General features: G+C 29.7%; 1 pseudogene; it reads right to left on the minus strand.

Moving 5' to 3' along the window:
* Positions 1-995: 995 nt before the first annotated feature.
* Positions 996-1128, minus strand: LOC145249891 (U2 spliceosomal RNA; annotated as a pseudogene).
* Positions 1129-26118: the final 24990 nt, after the last annotated feature.

The raw sequence follows: 26118 nt of genomic DNA on the forward strand, positions 1-26118 counted from the left end.
TAACATTTAAGAATGTTCTTTTTTTTTTAACAGTAGATTGAAAATTACTGATTTTTATTTTTCATTTTTACAAATTACCACTTATCAAGACCCAAAGATCACTCGAGGATAAGGATTAATTAATCTAAGAGGGGTTGATGATGTCATTCGTGGCAATCAATGGGATGGATGAGTGTTTGAAATCATTTTCTTTATCTGGTGGCTGAGGAGACTGATTTTTGACTCTCACTGCTATAACAAAGCGCGGACGCATGTATGGCAGCTGTATGCGAATGACCGAGCCGTTTGCAAAGTGACGTCACAGCAAGGAAAAGGAATAAAAATAAGAAGGGTGTGCACAGGACGATGATCAGGATCACGCTAGAGACACGTGGGTGATACCACATCCGAGACGCGAAGTCATGCATGGCAGGAGATAAAGAAATACAGGTCTTTTGTTAAAACCTGAAACAGCAAGTTCAATTTCTTTTTTCTTCCTTTCTTATGTTCTTTGTGATAGAGTCTACATCGTATTGGGTCTCTACATGTTAACATATGTGTAAACGTGTGTACTACGTTACACTGCTATGAATGGATATGAGTGACATCCCTCGATAGAGACTAATACCTGCAAACACTTTTTGATAGTGATAGTGCAAAAGACCCTGGGTAAAACTCCAAATACGTTTGGTATATCTCTCGTCAGATGGCAGTATTGTAAATAGGTATTGGTGAGGTGTAAATGTTTTAGATTTATGCCGGTGTAATCTTCTAGTTTTCTTGCATAGCAGTTTGTATTCTAACATACAATACATATGACTAACCTGTTCTCAGCTGTCACGGAACAAATATGAACGAGGGGTTTGATGTATCCCTACACAGGACATTGCGTGGACTCTAGGAAAATAAGGTGTCTTCTGTTACAAACTCAGAAGGAGTTAAAGACGTGTTGTACCTATTTACTATGCCTCCCCACGGGACAGAGTTAGACACCAGGGTCGTTTTTTAACGTGGAGAAAAGGTACAAAAATAAAAATTGTCTCAGTCGTGAAGGATTTCTCCTCCACCGAAAGAGAACAAGAAATAGAAGTGCAGCATCTAAAGAACAGATACTACACTTTGATCTTGACCAAAAGGCCAAGAAAAATTGCCCCGCGTTGCTTGGTCATAAGATACACTTAAATATGATGGTATAATTCTTGCAGATTATGTATTCATTATTATAAAGACAATTTTCTAGTGATTATTACATTGAACCTAATATATGGTAGTGAGATCAAAACTAATATATATATATATATATATATATATATATATATATATATATATATATATATATGCATATGACTTGGGTGCCATTAGCTAAAATCGAAACACAAACATACAACTCTCCACCCTTATTTCTTAGCCTCTGATCTATGCTCATACACATATATATAAGAAAAAGATTAATGACTGTAAAAGTATATTTTACATTAATTTATTGTTCGACAGGATACACAGAGAAGGTATATTGAAATTTCCTTAATCCACGAAGTTTCAAAGAAATGTGTTCTTCTTATCAGAGGCAAGATATTAGAAAATGAATATATATATATATATATATATATATATATATATATATATATATATATATATATATATATATATTATATTACAGCTCACTATTATATCTATGAACTTCAGATTAATGATTTATGAAAACAGATAATAAATGATATAGTCACTCAATGTTTCTTGGTTGTATTGAGCTTTTTTATTTTGTTGGGGATTACTATATAAATATTAATATTTACTCTAAGTTTACAGAACCTATTGGCTTCTAAACTTAATCTTTACTCACTGCTTTATATATATATATATATATATATATATATATATATATATATATATATATATATATATACACACACACACTTCAGAATAAAATTATTTAACGATCAACTGGTATGAAAACTTGTGATTATAAGTCTTACAAAATATTATTGGCAGTAATATTCTATATATCCCATCTAAATAAAAATTGCTCGATATACAAGAGCAAATAAATCAAATTTTTGGTCATTCAATAGATTTTTATGAATTTTTTAACTTTATTGAATTACTAAAATTTGATTATATATATATATATATAGTAAACTAGTAAATTATAAAATATATATGGCGATTAAGCTACACTGAATATTCTGCATTTCATCCACTCTAGGATTCTTCAGGCAGTGTAGCTTAATCGCCATATATATTTTATAATTTACTAACTAGCTCTACCTACGTATTGAGCACTTTTGAAGTAAATGCTTAAAGTTTATGCATACATTTATACTTTTGTATATCAATTTTATGTGAGTAAATGAAGTAGTTTATATATATATATATATATATATATATATATATATATATATATATATATATATATATACACACATATAAATTCACTTTTCATCCTGTGTTTTTTAAGATGGAACCAGCCGATCGTCAAAGACAAGATGCAAGCAAGGTCCACAAAGTTTTATAATTATACTAGACTACCCATGACCCGTTGGGTCAGTATGTTATATTAGCCACGGAATTAATGTATGAGCATGGCACTTGTGACATAAAGAAAATAGTTTTTGTGACATAATAGAAACATTTCTATGAAAGTATATTAAAATGAAAAAAGAATATAGACAGATTTCTATGAGTCGTTCTGTTTATAACTGTTTATTTTTGATAAAAAACAAAACAAAACTTACAGCCATTGAATTATAAGTGGTTTGCCATACTTATCGGTAAATGTGCACTGAACAGATACCATAATAAAGTTAAATTCTAATTTTGATATATCTTTTAATTTAAACACGAAAAAAAAATAAAACAATTGGGACACTGAAAACGTACACAGTAAAACAATATGTTTTATTGTCACATTGATTATTTATTCGTAACGCAAATTTAAAAACATTTTTGGGGTTATTTATCTATGTTGGTAGTGTAGAAGAAAATGTATGAATGATTTTTAAGAAAGGTGTATTAAAAAATGAAGAATAAATTTAAAAAAAAAAGGAAGGTGGTGGGTAAATCGCCGTTGTAAAATGCTCTTATGGTTATCAATGGGTTAGAGTAGATTTATTTGTAAGAAAATTGCGTTAAAATAATATAAACGTAATACGGAAATGAACGATGTAAAAAAAAATGCAGAAAATATTAACAATTATTTATTTGGATAATTTAAGTGCGAAAAACAAACAATTGGAACGCTGAAAACATACACAATAAAACAATATGTTTTATTGTCGCGTTGATTATTTGTTTATGTATGCATGCACAACCGGAAGTGGTAAACTGGATGTTCGGTTACAACACCCATTACAAGGTCAATTAAGTTTTATAATTATATAGATTAATTAAATTTGCTGTAGAACTCCGTCTGACATTTTACCAAAAGAGGCTGGTGCCAGCATAACACAGAGCAACATGTGTGAATCCTAAATACTTGAACCAACATACATCTTTTAGATCCAGGCCACTCACTCTCAGCTTGCCTATGATGCAAGTTAAGTCTGCACCACACTCTTAAGTGTTTATCCTGAGTTCTGCCTTCATGTAAAGACCTATTATGTAAAGATAGCATGCAAGAATGAGAATAATAATATAGTCTAGTATAATATTCACGTTTTATTGAATGCAGTTCGTATCAAAGTTTAACTTGGACAAACATTTCATCAGCTATTGCATCGCTAAGTTGTGACACAATACATCACGGCTCCATACCTCAAGGAGATGGTATTAACTCCTTCCCACAGTCAGAAGATGTGACACAAGGTCGGAAGTTGGGATTTTAAAGCCAGCACCAGAGAGGAAGAGCACTCTGGCCTTCAAAAAAAAAATGCCTTTTCAGTCTCATCGGCATTCCTCGGTAAGGGCATGCCAGGCGATTAACAATGAACTAACCCCATTCTCAAAGGGTGAGAAGGCAAAGCTTGGAAAGGTGGACTTCCTAGAACACTGCACATAGGACTACACATCAGAACAAACCATTTCAACAGTAGGCTAGACTTTGGTGGCTATGGGAAAATTATCCCAATCTCTGCGCAAAGCATACCTCAGGGAGCTGCTTTGAAATAGAGAAATAATAAGTATTTAGAAGATAAGATTAAAATATGTCAAATTATGGCTATAGTCACGTAGGCACACTGATTCCCATTAAATTACCAAAGTTAAGCAACATTGACACTGGTACGAGATAGTTAATCATTTGAGAACATCAAGTGCTGTATGTGAAAAGACAACAGCAACTTTACGATGTCCTCCCTATAAAACTAACATCACAAAAACAAATAGAGATTATCCTCTACATAAAATTTTCCTTTCTCAAACGACGATTGGTGTAGAAATATCATTCTTTATAGAGAAGCTATTGATACAGTACCCACAAAGTAGTGGTGGTTGTCATGGAAGTTCCTTATGTCAGGGTACATGTCCAAAAATTAAGAACATCTTATACACATTATTTAGGCTTTAGGCCATACATATTCAATCACAATTGTGACCAAATTCCCTTTATTATTTAGAGTCTGTCAAGGGCTACAATTAGTTTTAGTTATGTAACTGGTAAGATGTAGGATTATTTTGCTTATTATAGTATTATCTATGAATTAAAGGGTGTTATATCATATTTTTGGTGGTCAATGCGAATTAAAGCTCGAAAAGAATAATCTAATATATAAACGGCTATATGTCAGTCTGTCAGTCTCCCTATTTTCAAACTATCTCCTCCGAAACTATAAGTTGCAGAGATTGGATATTTTTATGGGCCGTACTTTTATGGGTCTTTAGCCAATTAAAATTGTTTTTTAAAGGGTCAAAATTGAAAAAAATTGTTAAACATTTTGTACATTCATTGTAGTTTATTTTTAATTTTTAATCAGTTTATATGCGTGTCACGTTGGTACAGTGGTAGCGTCACCAGCTTTGAATGCGACAGTTCTGATTTCGATTCTAACTGATGGCACCTAAATACCTTTTTTTCACTTTTGAAATCACAACTCTATAATAATATAATATGAAATATGGACAAATTAAAATATCATATTTAAGTGTATTTTATGCCCAGGCAAAGCCAGGCGCATCCTCACCCCGCCCCCCGCTAGTTTTATATATAAAACAGAGCCAGTCTGCTCACTGTTTCTTTGACATTAATAGCTTTTTTTATACAAGGTTGGCACTTAATTCTGTTTCGCAAATAATTTATGGTATATACTTCTAAAGAAGAAAAAAAATACCTAATCATATTTAATCACATAATACAAATAAATGAGTAATTTCAAATACAAATCAAAATCTATTTTACCATACTTAGTAAAATAAATAAATGAATCAATTGTAGTTCAGGGAGACCTAAGAGCTCCCTTTTGATTGATTACTAGAGAATGTTGATTTACTTTTCACACAACGCCAATCATCATGCACACGGAGTCGTTTATCATAACCTCCATCTTTGTTTTTTAATCAATAATCCACAACAACAAGCAAGGGAGATCACTCTAAAAACTTAAAACAAAGAACAGAACTCTTTATCTTAGTACAAAGGGAGACAATTTACCAGAGCGCTACTTATTGCCTTAGATTACTCCACTTACTCTTTGTCCTCATCTTCTATTTATGTTTAGCAAGATAGGCATCAAGCCGCATCTTTTTTAAGTCTTTGATATAACTTGATCAAGGATTGAACTCTGGTCTCCTGACCCATTAGTGAACACTAACACTTATGCTATGAAACACGGTTAATAAGTCTATCTGTTTCTATGATTTCAACAACTTCACTGATACTTATTTGCTCATAGATCTAAGCACACTTTAATTCGTTATTCTGTTTTGGCTTCTCAACGTGACTTCATTATTTTTTTTTGTGCAACATTCGATTAAGTAAATTTTATTTAAAAATACTAAAAAAAAAAAAAAACTTCTTCCTTCTTTCCTTCTAATTATGTATCCAATCGTATTTCCTGCCTAATTATTTTTCATAGTCATAAAATACATACTGCGAAAAAATTAGAGCAGTTTCCTGAAAGTGAAAGTGAATTGATATATAGGTATCTGGAAAATCGATGGCATCAATTTGAAATTATGTTCGATATGAATTATATCAAGGTTCGAAAAAGTTATAGGCCATTGAAACAAATACGGAATAACATTCTTTATTATAAACATCTAACACATAGGATTTGTGTGATAGTGTACTATCATTTCAACATAAGGGATGAACATAAATATTATTCTCATGACATGATTGCTGGTAATTTAAGTCTCGGCTTGGTGTTACTACATACACCAACAAAACCATAAACATTATGCAAAAAACAAAAAAAAACTTGGAAAGCCATGGGGTTCAGAAGAAAGATCTGAGCATCATGACCAGCAGGGGCTTCTTTGATAGCTAATATTAAGGATCCAGTCGGCATGCTGCAAATGCTGTCTCTTCTTTTTTCAGGTAATAGAATACAACAGTCCAAATACAGGTAAATTTGTATGATCAGCACAAACCAAAGACAATGCAAAAAGAAGAAATAGATCCAATAGAAATTAGACTAGTAATGGAACGCTATTACAAAAGCGACCCCCACCCAGAGAGGCTCTATACATACAGAACATAATCTTGGAATCATGTTGCCATCGATTTTCCGAACATCCTGTGTAACCAATTGGTGTCATATGCTAAGAAATTCCATTAAGTATCTTGCCATAATTGGTCATTTTTTTTTCTTCAAATTATAATGACCAATCAAATTTTCAGGACAGATATAATATCATTCTTGTTTGTATCATTACTTCCTCATATCATTAGTTCTAAATCAAATGCCAGCTACAAAAAAAAATAAATATATCTGACTGAAGCTGCACTAATTACTCCATCTCATTAACTTCTGATTTGTACATATTATTTTATAACCAAATGACCCCTACAGGTTGTAAATCCTGGGAGAATTATAGGAACTAGGCTTTTATGGGGGTTCAGATCCATTTCAGTCCACAAAGCTTTGGCTTAACACCTAGAACTGCCTGAATAGAGGAGAAAAAAACCATCAACCAATCCACTAAAAAGCTAGCACACCATCTACTACACAATAGAGACTCTTCAGCCTTGAGTGCATTCTATTCATAGTGCTTTGTGACATTATTTCCACTTTTTCTTGGGTTGTTACATAAAGGCCTTATCATATAGTTTGTTATCATCTGTTTGTCGTAATAATTCATAAAATCCCCGACCCACCTTTTTTTTTTTTTTCACAATACGCCTAAAGACCTTTTCTTTTAATTTTTTTTTTAATGGTCTCTACTTAGAAATTTTTTTAAATAAATTGTGAAATTAAAAAAAATAAAATTGGCATTGCTAGTTCATGATGCTTATGTCTAAAGAAATGACATTGAGCACTCTTGTAAATTGATAGATGTGAAAAATATTCCTTTTTGCTCATGTTTGAAATAGCTTTTCTTTTTTTAATGTACAGCAATGTTTTAATCATTAAAAAAAAATCAAAATAAAAAAAATGATAAAAAGACTTTAAAGTAAAAAAAAAAAAATTATAGCATAGTCTGTGATATCATTCATGAAAGCACATTATTGCAAGTTGAATTTCTTTTTGGTTTCGGCTTTTCTCTTTCACCAATAAAAAAATATATATCAACTCCCAATCATAAAATAGGATAACAAATTCATTCTTTCTGAGATTCTGTTTCACATGTAGTCTGGGGTTGGATGAAATGTTTGAGAAGGGCTCGCCACCATGTTAATATTATTGTCTAATATTGCTGCTGTGCTGAAAAGAATGTCGAGGAACACTTATGTATAAAAAAAAAAAATACGATGGTATATTTTTATTATTCAGTTGCAGTGAACAAATAGAGACGGTGAGAGGGTGAAAGATGCATAAGAGTTGATAAAAGTTCATCTCTTAAACTTAATAACCAGTCACCTTTCTGCCGATCTCAATTTAGGGTCTATAAATATAACATTTTTGAACACGCACGCATCCGCAATGCCTATTCTGGGCTTTCACTTACACATTCAATATCAGACATGGCTTCCATCGATTTTATTCTTTATTTACCAATGATGTATTTTCGTCTGATGTGTCTGCAGGTGACTTTTGCAGGTGTCTCTGCATTAAATCAATACACGTTTATCTTCCAGCCAGGTGGGTGTCTGTGTGAATCAACTGGGTTTTATTTCTTTCGACCAAGTGTTATGTTCAGTATTCCAGACCTGACATTGAACTGTATAATAGAGACGATGACACCCATTGGTAGACAATAGACATCCAAGCAGAAGAGATACCTAATGCTTCAATCTAAGAAGGGAGTCTACAAATTGAGGTTGCAAGTATCTATTAGTTACTCATGCCTTGACTTTCATCTTGGAATAAGAGTAACTATTGCCTACTCGGTCTTAGAATGCCTCCTTCCCAGGCATTACTTTGTCGCCTTCTTTAGGTGGGGAGGATTGGTTTATTGCAGATCGACTAAGATCCTCTTGCAGGAGAATTGCGATGTATCCATTCACAGCTATTTTTTTTTTTTTTTTTTACCTGGCCAGAGTATCCCATATTAAATCAATCTTGTGTCACATTTTGACTTATCAAGATATACAACTCTTTAGTTATGCATTTTCCTGTATCTTTATTTTTTTGAGAGGAGGGGGGAGAACATTAAGGACATAAGACACTAATATATACAATAATAATAATAATAATAATAATAATAATAATAATAATAATAATAATAATGGAAATCTGAAGAGACTTGTTATCACCCAGTTTCCAGGGAACACCACCGATTGTTGTCAGTGAGCAATTTCTGATGATGGCCTGTATTAAAATTCCTAATGAGTATAAATAATAATTGCCACTTAAATTCCCAAAAGGACCAATGCTCAGTGCCAACGAGAAATCAGTGGTAAATGGCTGTTATAATAATGTAAAATGACTTACAACCGTTATCGAAAGAAATGAAGAGTGCCCAAGTCTGGGGAGACTTTTTGTAACTTAGACTCCAGGAAACATCACTGGTTATTGCTGGAGAGCAATCACTGATAAGAACTAGTGAGTACAAGCTGAGCTATTGTAATGATTTATATGAGTATATAACATTCTAATATGTAATAATTAATGTGAGAATCAGTGAGTATTTAATCATCAATTGCAATGACTTATGTGAGTAATGCATGTAAGAACTAGTAAGTATATAATAATCAATTGTACTGATTTATCTGAAAACTAGTGAGTACAAACTGATCAATTGTAAGAATTTATAAAAACTATATAACATTCAATTATAATGACTTATGTGAGTAAATAGACAGTATATAATAATTGTAATAACTCGTATCAACTGGAAGGTATATAACAATCAAATTTAATGACTCATGTGATAACTGGTGAGAAATACAAATCAATTGTAATGACTCCTATGAAAACAAGAGTACAAACTGATCACTTGTAATTATTCAGAATTAGTGAGAAATAATAATTGTAATAACTTAACTCAGAACTCGTGAGTATGTAACACTCAAATGTAATAATTCAGTTGAGGACTACTGAGCATTAAATAATTACTTTGATTGACTCATGTTGGAACTAGTGAGTATATAATGATCAATCGTAATAACTCATCTGAGACTTGGTCATTATAAAATAATCCATTGTAATGACTCATGTGAGAACTCTTGTGTATATAATAATCACTTGTGATGTCTTGTGTAAACTAGAGAGAAATAATAATCCATTGTAATGATTCATGTGAAAACTAGTAAGTAAATAATAATCCATTGTAATGATTCATGTGAAAACTAGTAAATAAATAATAATCCATTGTAATGATTCATGTGAAAACTAGTAAGTAAATGATAATCAATTGTAATGACCTGCGTTAGAACTAGTGATCAATTTTGATGATTCCTATGAGAAGCAATTAATATATAATTGTAATGACTCATGTAAGGACTCGTGATAAAATACCAATCAATTGTAATGATTTACCTGAGAATTAGTAAATAATCAATTGTAATGATTTATGTGAACGAGTTAGTAAATAATAATCAATTGTAGTATAAATCATGTGAGAACTACTGATTATATTGTACTTCTGAAATTTTTAGATGAGGTATGAATGTTTGTATTGTTTTGATTGTTCAGACAATTATTCTTATCTTGGGTGCTATTGGCACAACCCGACGGTCCACATATGGTGGATAGTAACAACCTCTGAAGCTGTAGAAATATTGAATTTAACCACATTTGAAATTCATTAATTATAAATTTATATGGGGAAAATAAGAGCGAAATAAAAAATTAAAAAAAACAAACATAATTAATAAAAAAAAAAAAAGAGGTTTCTTTCTTTTGTTTTGTTTTTTTAACCCTTCCCCAAAATATGCTCAACCCAAGGGAGATTATCCCACACAAACAAAAAACTTTTCTTAGAATCGACTCCCTTGCACTGTGTTTTCTAGAAAAAACGAATTCAAACGTAAGATGACTATTCACGGTTTCATAAAAAAAAACATTTCATTAATAGTGACAATTAACAGAAGGATTCAGTTAAAAATTGAATCATAGGAAAGTCTTAAAAAGTACCCTAGTGACCCCTGAAAATTTACCTTTTTTTTATAATTTACAGACACAGAAGGTCCGATTTCTTGCAATACAGAGCTAACCCCCTTTTCCTTAGTTGAAAAAAAAAATCATGAGTTTACACCTGACGAAGGTAGGAAGTTTCATCGACCAAAACGTTGTGCTAATAACACCCAAGGTGAGAATAATTGTCCGAACAATTAAAACAATACATACTGAATATATTATTATCAATCGAGTTTTGTCAGAACTAATGAGTACAAAATTATCAATTATAATGATGCATGTGAGAACTACTCAGAATATAATGCCAGCACAGCCGAGACTGAATTCACTACAAGAGTTTGTAATGTAATATAAATCTTGTCTGTAGCTGAATACTTGAGGTTTCGCTAGTGCTACCAAGGGTATTTTTTATCATGACGCCATCACTAGATGGGGTGCCTATCACGGCTTAAGAGAGTCGCATCTACCCTCGAGAGAAGGATAGACCATGCCAGTTTCTCAACCTGGTATTTTACCTCACGGTACATACAGCATCTCGCTTTCCCATCACCCAGCTGGTACTGGCTAGGCTCAACGTTGCTTAACTCTGGTGATTTGGCAAGAACCAGTGTGTCAACGTGATTGTGCCATATGTGATATATAACAGTATATAATGATCAATTGTCTCATGAGAACAGTTAGTGGATAATTATTAGCAATTATCTAGACACAAGATTTTTTTTTCAATGTGGGGAAAATTCAGCTTTCCAAAAACGGATAATTGTGGATTAGGGACGAGCCCCCTTCAAATTAGTCTTGCACCACTCGTGTGCTTCTTTCCCATATGAATCACGATTTGCTTTTCCCTCTTCCTCTTGTTGTCCTCTATTTACTATTTTGCTTCTAACACCCTAACCTGCATCCTTCGTAATACACACCATTTGTATAAGATCACATCATCACTTTACTTACCCATCTTCAAATCGTTTTTTTTTTTTTTCATTTTTTTTTTCATTTTTTTTTTTCATACTAATTCAGATTTTGAACGCCATGATATATATATTAAACAGTTCAAAAAGAATCCACATCAGAGAAGACACACCTTTGTTATTATATTTTATTTTTTAATGTTTTGCATAGATATTATAACTATAAAATTGCATATATTGCTGGGCTCTACATTTAATGAAAGACTAAATAGAGAATTAGATAGAGTCAGCAACTTCATGACGTCTTTATAAACTTAGCAAAAGTGAAAATTATCAAACTGTCATTAAACTTCACTGTTTTTTCTTTCTCAGTCTTGTTCGTTATTTGATATTGAAGTTCGCATCTTTTAAAAATTTATTATGACAAATGGTTCCATGATAAGACCATACCTGTACAGGTCAAGAGATCTAAAATTTGGAAGACAATATTTCCAGTCAGCAAATATCTTTCTAGTACACACTTCACTGCAAAACCATAACAAAAAATGGTATTTTGTTAATAAATGAGACAAGAAAACATTTTTTCTACTTTCTTAAAAATATATAAAACAGAAATAAAATTCAAATTTTAAACAAAAAACAGGTTTTCTTCAAGAAATTATCGAATTTCTCAATAACATTTAAAATTTAGAACTGGTATTTCTTGAATAAATATGGCCGCCACTGTGAAAGGAAGCATTTTAAAAGATTGACATGAAATTTTTAATAAATTATATAAAACTTTTATAGCCTTAAAGGGTTGAAAAGAATAACATGAAGTAGAAGATAAACAAGAAGTTAAATTTACAGAAAGTACTAAAGTGATGGGTTGACAGAGGCTGGTTCCTCATTTCTACTCATTAGTCATAACGACTTCATTCGTAGAGACAGAAAATAAAATTCATGCAATGACAAAATAGAATAGATCATCATAACACAAACCAACAAAAAAATTTGTCTTCAGAAATGGAAACAGCATGAATTATTTTACATTTTTTTTATTATTATTATTATTATTGATGGTGAAAAAATAGTTTCTCAATAGAATTTAATGGTGACGTTTTACAATATACTCACAAACTTATAATCCAAACGCAACTTATAGTCCAAAACTTCAGTTGAAATAAATTTGATGGGTTAGAATTCTCTTAAAATTTCTCACAACAATTGAAGGTGAGGTGTTAACAGTTAAAAATATATGATGTATGCTTGGAAACCTTATCTCCAATAAAAAAAAAAAGCTCCATAGCTCATACAAGTATCTCTTGGCCTCTTATAGGTATGACCTTGTTCAATAAATAATTAATTTTCATTGCTAATCTATAGATCAATATTGTCACCTGAGTCACATAGCTACATCATCATGTGAACAGTTACTAATAAATGCATCACTTTTATTACATAAAGATTTGAACCAACAACCTAGATGAAACTGCAGCTATATCAGACAAAATTATAAAATTAAAAAATATGAATTGTTTGAGTGTTCGCCCTTGTATATTGCAATTAAAAATATCAACAATATATTAATATAATTGTTATTATCTACCAACCTATATTATTTATATCTTCATGAAATTTTAATAGCTACAAATGTTACTGCTATTATAATCATTTTTTAAAAAATTAATATAATAAGGATAACAATAATGAACAGTAATAATGATGATAAAGACAATAATAATGAAATTAATAATAATAATAATAATAGTAATAATGATGATAAAGACAATAATAATGAAATTAATAATAATAATAATGATAGTAATAAAGATGATAAAGACAACAATAATGAAATTAATAATAATAATAATGATAGTAATAATGATGATAATAAAAATAACAAAGTTATTAAAGATAGTCATAAAGATTATGATAACATGATAATTAATCAAGATGATAAAAATAATATTAATGAAATTAATAAAGATGATTATCATAAAATAATAAAGATTAAAATAATAATAACGATGACAATAAAGACAATAACAATGATAATACTGCTAATAATGAAATTAATAACAAAGATGATAGTAATAATAACATGATAATAATGATGATTATAATAAAATAATAATGAAGTTAATAAAGATGGCAATAAAAAGATTATGATAATAAACGTGCTAAAATAAAGATGACAATAATGATAACAATATTATGACAATAAAGATAATTATAATAATAGTGCAAAACTATTACTGTCATTGAGCAATCCCTGATAACATCCTATGTTCAAACTCTAGGTGAGTAAAAATTAAAGTAATAATAACTAAAATAACAATAAAATAATAACTACTATTATTGCTACTTGTTATTGTTAATGAGAAATTCATATGAAAACTTTTACTAAGTAAATTTTAATATATTGACGTGTAAATAAAGGTTGATATTTTATGTTAAACAAAACTTAAAGAAGGAATATGATCTTCAAGATAATAAGTATAATCAATTATTACATGTTTTTAAGTTATTACGGCAAATGGTTCTATTATTTTCTGACATGATTGTTATTCTTCTTAAGAACAAATTAGAAAAAAATTACTATTTCTATTGTTATATCCATGTTCATCGAAGTAATTTGATTTTGTTGCATCATTTTTTTTTTTTTTTGACCATTGCAAGGGATCAGTGTTCAAGCTCAAATGTTAGATGTTGATTTAAGGGCAAACCAAGCTTTGAAAATTAAAACAATACAATCATTCCACTTCTGTAGATCCATTTATTTGCACAAGACTAAAAAATTATGACATTCATTTGAATAAAACATATTTAGAAAATAATTGTTATAACTGGCAATAATAGTTTGAAGGAAAAATTTGTTAAAATAATTCCAAAAATTATTATTTAAGATTAGCAGAGATACCCAGCATTGGCCAGGAATGGATAAGAAACTCTGTTGTTCTCCTGCACCCAGCACAAACCCCATTGTATTATTACTATCAAATATACCCCCTTCAACTAAAAACCAATTTACGTTTAAGCGCGGGGGGTGGTGATCATTTACATCCGACGAAATGCATTGTTGAAAATTTTTATTTGCATAGTTTTTTTTTAATTCATTTTTTTTTGTCACTAATGCATTTGTGATTTTAATAAATACTCAATAAATATTCAATTAAAAAATAAATAATTCAATGTAATTATAAAACGCTTACACGTGAAAACAAACAGACTAAAATCGTCTGATATGTTCATTAATATAGATTTATTGTAAAGAAACACGATTTTAATTTGAAATATTTCTTTTAATTTTAAATTAGAATTATCCGCTGTTGATGGGGAGAGGGTTAGATTCGAGTTTAGCTTTTTATCTCTTTTTATCTCTTCATTTGTACATGAGATATTTAGGCAATTCAACTATCAGCCATGTTAATATCAAGGACATACAATTTTGTGGTTTACACATCTAAATTACTGCATGATATACATATTAATTGGTTTTCTTTTTAAATGCTGGACATTTTTTTTTTCTTTGTAATACCATTGGATGCTGTAGATTGGATGAAATATAAGTTATTTGTTTGTTATTTGTTTTTGTTTTTTCTTTCCTTTTGAAAAAAAAAAATCAACATCCGCCATCTTGATCCACCATTTTTGTTTGAATGTTTTCACTCGATTCTGTCAGAGTTGCTCAAGTTGATTCAACCATTTTTCATTCAGTTTTATTGAACACGAGCTGCATTGAACTTCCAACATCAAATAGTATTTTTTCTTTTTTGTAATAATATCTGTTTAATCATTTAATTTGTTTTAAATAGACTTTCAAATATGACGGATTCAGAGTGTATTAAGGATAGTTTTGTCTTTGAATAATAAATGATAAAACATAACTGTTTATTATAGTGTTGGATGATTCAGTTTATGAAAAAATATATATTGTTCTTATATTTTATTGAATACATATATATAATTTATCTAATACTACATACATATATAAAGAAGCTTCGAGTATGTTACAAAAATACACTAAAATAAGATACTTAAAAAAAAATTTTTTAATGCAGTTTACATTCCTGGGAAATAAACAACTAAATTGAGCATATCGCAGACTTAGCACTTGCATAAGCCGACTTTCTACAAGAACATCCACAATTATACAAGAAAAACTATATAACGGTGGAAAAAAACGTAACTTAAATTGTTAAATAGAAATAGATAGTATTGTATGTGCATATATATATATATATATATATATATATATATATATATATATATATATATATATTTATATATTAGTGAAATCAAATGAGATGCAATGTTTACCTGATATAAGCAATGGTAAACTTCGATCTAATATAAATACCAAATATTTATATATAGGCATTTTAATCCCAACCAAATAAAATAGCTCAATACACAAATAATAGAAAGTAGAGGGTATTATATATATATAATCTTTTGCCAGTAGAGCTATATAGCAATAATACATAAGTTGATTTATATGAACCCTTTACAGTACTTTCATGGCTTTCTGGTCGCCATGATACTGTAGTTAAGATTGGTAATAATTGTACCAGTTCTGTAATATTTATTTTTAACATTGAGAACTTAACGTTTGAATAAATACATTTTCATAGGTTTATTATATATATATATACATATATAATAGACCTATGAAAATGTATATATATATATATATATATATATATATATACATACACACACAAAAAAAAATCTTATTTATAAAAAATTGAATGCGTTTAAAATCAAACAAATAACAATACTACTAATAATAATTATAACACAATAGTAATATTTGCTCATAGAGGTCAATCATGTTATAATTCCTTGCAAAAACTAAATATAATTTATTTTTTATATTTTCATTTCAATCAAGGTCAACTGAAAAATAAAAGTTCTTAGTTTTCTCCAAGACAATCAAAAGAATCATATGATGGTGCCACTAAATATATATTTTTTTTCTTTTTGTTTATAAATGGTGAATTGCAGATTGCATTTAATTTACATCTTATGTTGTTTACATGAATTAGTCCGAAAATATGGTTCCATTATCGTTGGCAAACCAGGATAAATCTAATATATAAAAGGCTATACGTCTGTCCGTCTCCATATTTTCGAACTCTATCTCCTCCGAAACCAAAAGTTGCAGAACGGCGGTAGGGGCCTCAAATGATTGGATTTTTTATGGGCCGTTCTTTTAGCCGATTAAAATAGTTTTTAAGGGGTCAAAAATGGGTAAAAATGGAAAAAAAATCGTTATACATTTTGTACATTCATCTTAGTTTATTTTTAATATTTAATCAGTTCATATGCGTGTCACGTTGGTACAGTGGTGACGTCACCAGCTTTGAATGCTACAGTTTCGATTCTAACTGATGGCACCCAAATACTTTTTAGTTTTTTTTTTTTTTTTGAATCATGACTATAGTAATACATAAGAAATCTGGAAAAATTAAAGTATCATATTTAAGCGTGTTTTACGTCCCAACAAAGCCGGGCGCCCCCTCCCTCACCTGCTAGTAATAAGTAGCATAAAACTATTAATTTTATCGTTCGTATGCCTACATACGTTGGGTACAATTTGATTATATGTACATATATATACACACATGCATATATGGGAGAGAGAGAATAGATTAATCCGACTGCTCAACCATAAACAAGATCGAGATATATATATATATATATATATATATATATATATATATATATATATATATATATATATGTATGTATATAACAATATATATATATGTATGTATATAACAATATATATGTATATAACAATATATATGTATATAACAATATATATATGTATATAACAATATATATATAACAATATATATATAAATATAACAATATATATATATATAACAATATATATATATCACAATATATATATAGATATATGTATATAACAACATATATATAACAATATATATAAATATAACAATATATATATATAACAATATATATATATATAACAATATATATATATATATAACAATATATATATATAACAATATATATATAACAATATATATAACAATATTTATATATAACAATATATATATATAACAATATATATATATAACAATATATATATAACAATATGTATATATTGTTATATATATATATAACAATATATATATAACAATATATATTGTTATATATATATATATAACAATATATATATAACAATATATATATATATATAACAATATATATATATAACAATATATATATATAACAATATATATATATATATATAACAATATATATATATATAACAATATATATATAACAATATATATATATAACAATATATATATAACAATATATATATAACAATATATATATATAACAATATATATATATAACAATATATATATATAACAATATATATAACAATATATATATATAACAATATATATATATAACAATATATATATATAACAATATATATATATATAACAATATATATATAACAATATATATATAACAATATATATATATAACAATATATATATATATAACAATATATATATATATAACAATATATATATAACAATATATACATAACAATATATATATATAACAATATATATATAACAATATATATATATAACATATATATATATAACAATATATATATATATATATAACAATATATATAACAATATATATATATTGTTATATATATATATATAACAATATATATATATTGTTATATATATATATATTGTTATATATATATATATATTGTTATATATATATATTGTTATATATATATATTGTTATATATATATATTGTTATATATATATATATATATATATATATATATATATATATATATATATATTGTTATTTATAATCTATCAAATCAAAAATGCATTATAGGGCATTCAGGGTTTCAAGAGGATTTTCCTTGAAACCCTGGGTAGCTTTAAATGATTTTATGATTGTATAGTATTCTAAGAAGACATATTTGTCGTTAATGTGTTGTTTGGTGAATTTCCGCTATCTAACAAAACACGTGTAAGAAACACTATATTAATATAAAAATAAAATACTAAGTGTGAAATAAATACATCTTCTGGTTTTGGAGTGATAACGAACAATATATAAAGCCATGTTATAATTTATTTAATTATACATACATACATACATACATACATACATGATGACGATTGCAACGTCTTGTCAGACGAGTGCCACTCCCTCAGACACTTAAAGTCCATTGGCCCAAAAATGACTTTTTTTTTTCTTTTTTTTTTTTAGTCCTACTGGTGAATTCACATGCTCAAGCAGGCATGACACGGAAGATGGTCATTGAGATCAATTATTACATGTGTCCAGCATTTCAAGCCTCCATGCATCACAACTTTTCATCGCCACAGGTCCATTTTTATAGACAAATGCCTGAGGGAGTATCTATACACAGATGATGTTACAGAGTCTTAGCTTTGTATGACAGCTAAGTCTCTCTTTCGGTTCAAAATGTTGAGATCCAGCAACAAACAAGAGCAAGATAGCCAGCAACAAGTTAAACTGCAGACCAGCTTAATGCGGGTACTAGTCTCCTGCTTTATGGTTTTTTAAATCAGAGATTTGCTTCAGGTGCTAGTTGGCTGTTGACCCCGAAAAAGGGTTCATTCGCCCCTTTGGAAGATCTTGTTTTTAATCCTTCAGGGAGACTAGCCACCCTCCTCACCAAACAAGTCTGGTGGGGGAACCAGTTTAGTCGCCGGTGACCCGACCATAAGGCAGGTAGTACTGGGTTACATGGTACCAGTAGCATATGACATAACCTAACATACATACATACATGCATACATACATACATACGCATACGCTTACATACCATTTTAAGTTTATACACATGTATATATGCATCTGTGTGGATATATGCTCGGTTATTATATGTTAAAAATATTGAGCTTTCACTTTGAAACGGTCAGTATATAAACAGAAAGTATATGCAAAAACATTTCCACATGCGCACACATACACACACACACACACACACATAATCAAGAAGTAAAAATTAAATTTACCAGCCAAAAGCGTCTCTAAACTTAAAGCGAATATAAATATTAACATTTATATAGTAATTCCAAATAAATAAGAAAGCTTAATAGAAACAGAGTTTGTCATAAAAGAACACAATTTAAGATTGGAAATTATAAATTACAATAATTTATTGTTCAACAGGATACTCAAAAGAAATATTTAAATTACTTTCATCTACAGAGTCTCAAAGAATGCATTCTTTTCATGTGTGTGTAGATGGGATTAAAAATATAGATATAATCTTTTAAGAAAATGTTTAAACAAAATAAGGAAAATTTTCCCCGTGAAAAACGTGTTGTTCTTTTCCGAACTGCATCAAAAAGGGAAAATTGAGAAAATATAATTTTAAATAGAAGAGCATTCGTATCAATCCAAGATAAGTTAGTGTCTATGCGTGAAGTACCTTGACATCTGTTGCGAATTTTCAAATGTTTAGACGCTTCATACAATCATTAATTTGTCTCATTCTATGGACGGTCATGAATGCTCTCCCTTGTTTTTACAAATAAATTTTCTTAATATGATGTTTGGTGAAGTTCAGGAACCAAGAAAACCCGACAGTAAAACGTTTTTCTATTTTGCCAGGTTTTATCACACACCAATCATTGTGCGCTTATTAGTTATTAATGGCCTTCATTCTCGTGGCAATTGTTTGGTGGCCCAGAGATAAAGGCTAAGCTAATGGAGTCAAAGGTGGCTGGGTTCAAATTCGGTGTAAATTGTTACATTCTACACTGATGATTGCATAAGCATGAAACACTAGTGTTTGTAGGTATAAAAAATTGTTTAATTAAAATTATATATATATATATATATATATATATATATATATATATATATATATATATATATATATATATATATATATATGATTCGTCCTGTGTTTTCTCATATGTGTGCGTGCGTCCGTGAGAGGAGAGGAACAAAATAAAATGGGGGAAAAATGACAAATAACAAAAGATAAACTGCAGCATCACATCAAAACCTCATGCATTTTTTTTTTTTTTTTTGAGTGGAATTTTCCCGATGAAGCTTCTTTTCAACTAAAGAAGCGAAATATTTATCAAAAGTATGGATTCTTGTTGTGATGTTGTTTATATTTTGCTGTTTGTTCTATTTCCATTTTATATTTACATGATTTCAGATTTTATTCTTATATATATATATATATATGTACATTTGACCGACTACCTGAACGACTATTTATAAATACTGATGGTTTTGTCAGATAAACAATATGCAGACAGCGTGAAATTAATTCTGATTGTTATGTTGGATAAAGGTCAAATGTACTTATATGTGTGTGTGTGTATAAAATTTCGTTTGTACACTATGCATTAATCATGAAGATAAGTCAACCAACATTTTGCTTTTCTGATCTGCAATCAATAGTAATAAACTAAGACAAACTTTTCGCCAACAAACGCGAAAGGAGCCCCTAGGGTTTTTCTGTGTATTATTTTTAAAGCGCTATATAAATTGTGTACCGTTAAAAAGTTTATATATATATATATATATATATATATATATATATATATATATATATATATATATATATATATATATATAAGCTTGGAAGTTACTTAAAACTTTTTAAATTATTAAAAAATAAAATTGTCCTTCGTTGGAACATTATTTTGTCAATAAATCAATTAATCTCCCGTATCGCTGAACGCTGAATAGTTTTACTCGCATGAACAAACACTAGTACCTTGTTAAATAAATGTTCTTGTTATATATATATATATATATATATATATATATATATATATATATATATATATATATATATATATATATATATAGGATGTAGGAAAAGTTAGTTGAAAAAACAATAAAATGCTCGATCGTATGTTCTACAAGAGCTAATATGAGATTTTATTTAAAAACTATATTACAATATCCATACTGGTTTCATCGATCTGGTCATGCTGCATCTGGTGCAGAATACGGTTGGTAGAAACAGTTCGATTCTTCAGCACCTTTCAGTAAACAAAGCCTCTGAGAAAACACCTGAATCATTATCTACAGAAAGGTGCTGAAGAGTCAATCTATTCCTATCAACCGGATCTGACCCAAGATCCAGCATGATGACATAATCGATGAAACTCGGATACACGTAGCCAACATTTTAATGTATAGTTTTTTTCTTAAATAAAATATAATTATCAGAAAGTTTAATGTAGAAATGATTTCTTCCAAGAATCTTTAGACTTCGTACCCATAAACTTTAAAATTATAAACAACAAACCAATTAGGTTTCAAAGACTTCAGAAATAAGCAAATATGAAAATAAGGAATGTGTCTTTACACCGATTTCTTGAGGTTGACCGGTGCGCGGTGCATACTATAAACAAACTGAACATAATAAAGCTAAGATGTTTGTTTTTTTGTTTGTTTTTGTTTGTTTGTTTTTGTCTGTTTTTTTTTTTCGATTTTTAATATAGAAAAATATTCATTTAAAAAAAGGGGGGAGGATACTAAACATTTATTTTTTGGGTGTGTTTTTTTTTTTATTTAGAAAACATTTTTGTCATAGTAAGCTAATGTCTTTCCTAATTTTCCGCGTGGCGTCTTCCGGAACCAGTAAAGAGGCAAAACAGTTCCTTCGCTTTTTTTTTTTTTTTTGTATTTTGGAGCGATGTATGTATCGAAATAAAATATAAGAAAAAAGTATTAAAAAGATTACAATAAAAAATAAAGTTATACAGATAAATATAACACAATTAGTATTTATTTGCACTTTTAATAATAAAATTATAAAAATAAAAGTTGTTTTTATTTGAATTTTTATATTTATTTTCAATAATTCTTAATTAAAAAAGATTGTAAAAGGTGTTTTCAATAATTTCTGATAATAAAAAAAAGGACTGCTAAAACGTTTCAGTAATTCTTAACGATAAAAAAAGATTGGAAAACCATTTTCAATAATTCTTAATAAAAAAAAAAGATTGGAAAAGGCTGTTTTTATTAAAACGTAATAAAAGAAAGAGTACATGCAAGAGGGGAGATATAGATGTGAGAGGAAATAGCGAAATAACTATTTTTGCATCTTCACCGGTTCCAGTAGCAACAACACAGAAAATTAGGGAAGACGTTATCTGACTATGACCAAGATTTTGATAAACAAACCGAACAATGTGATCCTATTTGTCAAAACAGATTATTCCATTCTTTCAATTATCATTTTTAAATATCTTCATTCTCTATGATTATTGGATTTATATTTAAATAATAATTAAATGCACCAAAAATTAATATTTAATATTTCCCCTTTCATGTAATGTATCATTAGTAGGACTGTGACAACAGAATATTCTTTTCATTATTTTGACTCTCGGGTATATATCCAACACAGACAAAATCAACCCAGAACCACATCCATAAGAACATATAAGATATTAACGGATATATACTCAGAAGTCAAAACAATGAAAAGAATATGCTGTTGTCACAGTCCTAATCATTAGCCATGGCTATTAGTGGTTGAGTAGGTTTCTTGTAGTTATTAAAGGAAACAAGCTTAGTCTTGGCAGCATTGAATGTGACCATCCATTTTTGTCCTTATTCCACTACAGATTGGAGATCTTCCTCTAGTGTTTCTGCCATTTCCTTGGATACATGTTCATTCTTTTTTTACTCATGTCTGTTATAGAGCGTGGTGTCATCAGCAAATATATCCATCTCAGAGAAAATTATATTTAAATTATTATTTAACATTATTCACCAAAAATTAATATTTAATATCTCTTCCCCTTTCTTTTCTTAAAATAAATCTTTCTCTGATGTAAAAATTGGCCTTCTAATGCAAAACAAAACAAATAAGGTTTATTGTCCGTTTGTTTAATGTGCAAGCAAAGGCCAAATGGAAGAAATCAGTGTCGACCTGAATTCGTCTTATTCATATTTGCTTATTTCTGGGATCCTCGAAACCTAATTGATCCTAAGCAACAAATTGCTTTCTCCTCTCTTAGTAAACACAGAATGGAAAAATGAAGATAAAAAGAGAAAAAACAAAGTTTTCTTTTACATTAATGTGGCTCATTTGATGACTGATTTGTGTTTTTTTTTTTTTAACTTTTTTTTGTGTATTTTCAACTGTATCGTTTCAAGGTAACAAAATTGGCATCTTTGGAAACATTTCCTCACAAAGCGATCTCAAGTCACTCATTTACAACTTTAATATTTTATGACAAGTTACAATCGTATAAAGAAAGCAGGACGCCATCTTGAAAGTCAACAGCACCAGATAACGAACGTAGTCACAGAAGAATAAAGAGCATCAACTACAAAAGATGCCTGAAGTTAGAATCTCTCCAAGAGAATGATGCAAAGGGTGTACCATTAAAAATGTCAATCATTCTTGTTTTATTTTCCCTAATGTTACTCGACCCTTTTAACCTTTTTTATGCACATTCTAAGAATTTTATAACACTTTGGACAATTGTGTAGAATTTGGTAACAATGACATCTGTTATTATATTATTTGTACAGAAGAATAAAAAAAAAAATTAAAAAAAAAAAACAATGGACATTTTTTTTGCCGTTCTTTTAATAAATGGATGTGTTTGCATGTCTGCATGTTCCATTCTAGTGACTAAAATGGTCGACCGATTTGACAAAAGAGCTACAAAGAAAACAGATTAAAATATTGCTTTTAGAGAGAAAAAAAAAGAACATGTCCAATACTCATTTGTTTCATATTTTTAACAAGGGAGATCACTTCTTATCAAAGCTCAAAGGCCACTCGGGGATGCAGTGTTAATGAATGTCATGTGGTAGTGTAAGAATCGTTAATGGTGTAAGTTGGGTACAATTTGATTATTTAAGAGAACAGTTCGATAAGAACTTGTTTACATTAGACTTGAAGGCTATCATACTGCAGTTGGCTGGGAGGCAGTTCAATGGAACAGTGTTCCAGTGGTGTGTAGATTTATGAAAGAAGCTGTGCTTGTAGAATCTGCATTTAAATTTAGACACATATAGAGAGTGGGGGGGGATTGTTGATAGTGGTTGTAGCTAGTCGAGTGTTTTTTGTGAAAGTTTGGCAATAGGGGAAATATAGATTGGAGTTCAAACGAGCTCTTGTCATGAAAATAACAATAGAGTAAAGACAGGCTCACAACATCTCTTCTGTGGGAAAGAGGTTGCAGGGAAGAAAAAAGTGCATCACCTACTTGGTTTTGAAGCTGGTTCTAAACTCTATCAAGGCAGGATAGAGTGCACCAAGCAGCCTTTGCTCAAATGTGGCAGCGGTATTCCCATTTTAGGACATACTTGGCTCTTATATAGATAGAGAATTGCATCGGCAGTGAGATACCTACTGGAGCGGTAGAGTGATCCAACCATTTTTCCAGCGATATTGGAAACAGATTTGATGTATGTGTTTCATTTCAGATCAGAAGTGAAGGTCAGTCCAGTTTTGGTATTTTAAAGTGCTGTGGGTATCCTAGACTCCAGATTGGGCAACACCAAATAACATCTCAGGCATACTATCAATTCAATCTTGTCTAAAGAGTTGAATTTAGCCACATTGTACGACGTTATTATGCTTCTTACACATTGATAAAAAGATTCTATTGTTAGCATTGGTTTCCCTGATATTTTTGTAATCAGAGTTCTTTCTATAAAAAGATCCGGTACTTACGAGAGGGACCACAAGGTTTCCAAATCCTAAGTGTAAGTAATTTTTGTGGAACGAACTAGATTCGAACTCTGACCACCTAGGTTGTGAGTCTGTGTCATTAACCACTTGACCATCGTCACTTCTTACACATTGAAACCATATCTTCCACAATCTTCCAGGCTCCATAATGTCCGGGATATCCAAACATGTTATGAAATTGATGCAAGCAATGGTACGTTGTACACGCTATCCTTTTTTTTTCTTACTCACGTTCACTCTTTACAAGGCATATAGCCACTTGACCGTAAAGGGTTACTATTTGGGACCATGCCTAGTAAAGATTAACAAGATGTTAGTTTACATTACATTTAAACTTCTGTATATCAGTATAGCCAGAGAAGCAGGTAGCAGAAAGGGAATTCCAAAATATAGCTGTTCAAGGGAAGAAACTATTATAGTAGAAAGTTTTCTGGTATTTAGGGACCTCAACAGTGAAGGGGTGAGATTTTGTTGCTAAACAGGTTTGTCGGGGATATGTAAGTCGAGGGGGCACAAGTGCAATGAGTTCATTAGAGCACATTCTATCAAAATATTTGTAAAACAGGTGCAGAGATGCAACACTGTGGCAATGGAATAGGGGTTGGAGCTTAGTTGATAAAGTGGGACCTATTAAATTGAAAACTCTTTTTTGGACCCTATCCAAGAGGGAGATGCACCAGCTCAAATGTGGCAACAATACTCCATACATGAGCGAATGGTGGCTTTGTAGAGGTACAGGATACTCTCAGGTGTGAGTAGTCATCTAGCATGATAGAAGGAACCCACCTTCTTTGCAGCAGCCTTTGCAATGTCCTCAATGTATTTGTTCCTGTTCATAATACCCGTGAATGTTAGACCGAGAAGTTTGAAGGGAGT

Source organism: Euprymna scolopes, chromosome 28 (genome assembly GCF_053919585.1).
Source record: "Euprymna scolopes isolate OS-2025 chromosome 28, ASM5391958v1, whole genome shotgun sequence".
Lineage (NCBI taxonomy): Eukaryota > Metazoa > Mollusca > Cephalopoda > Sepiida > Sepiolidae > Euprymna > Euprymna scolopes.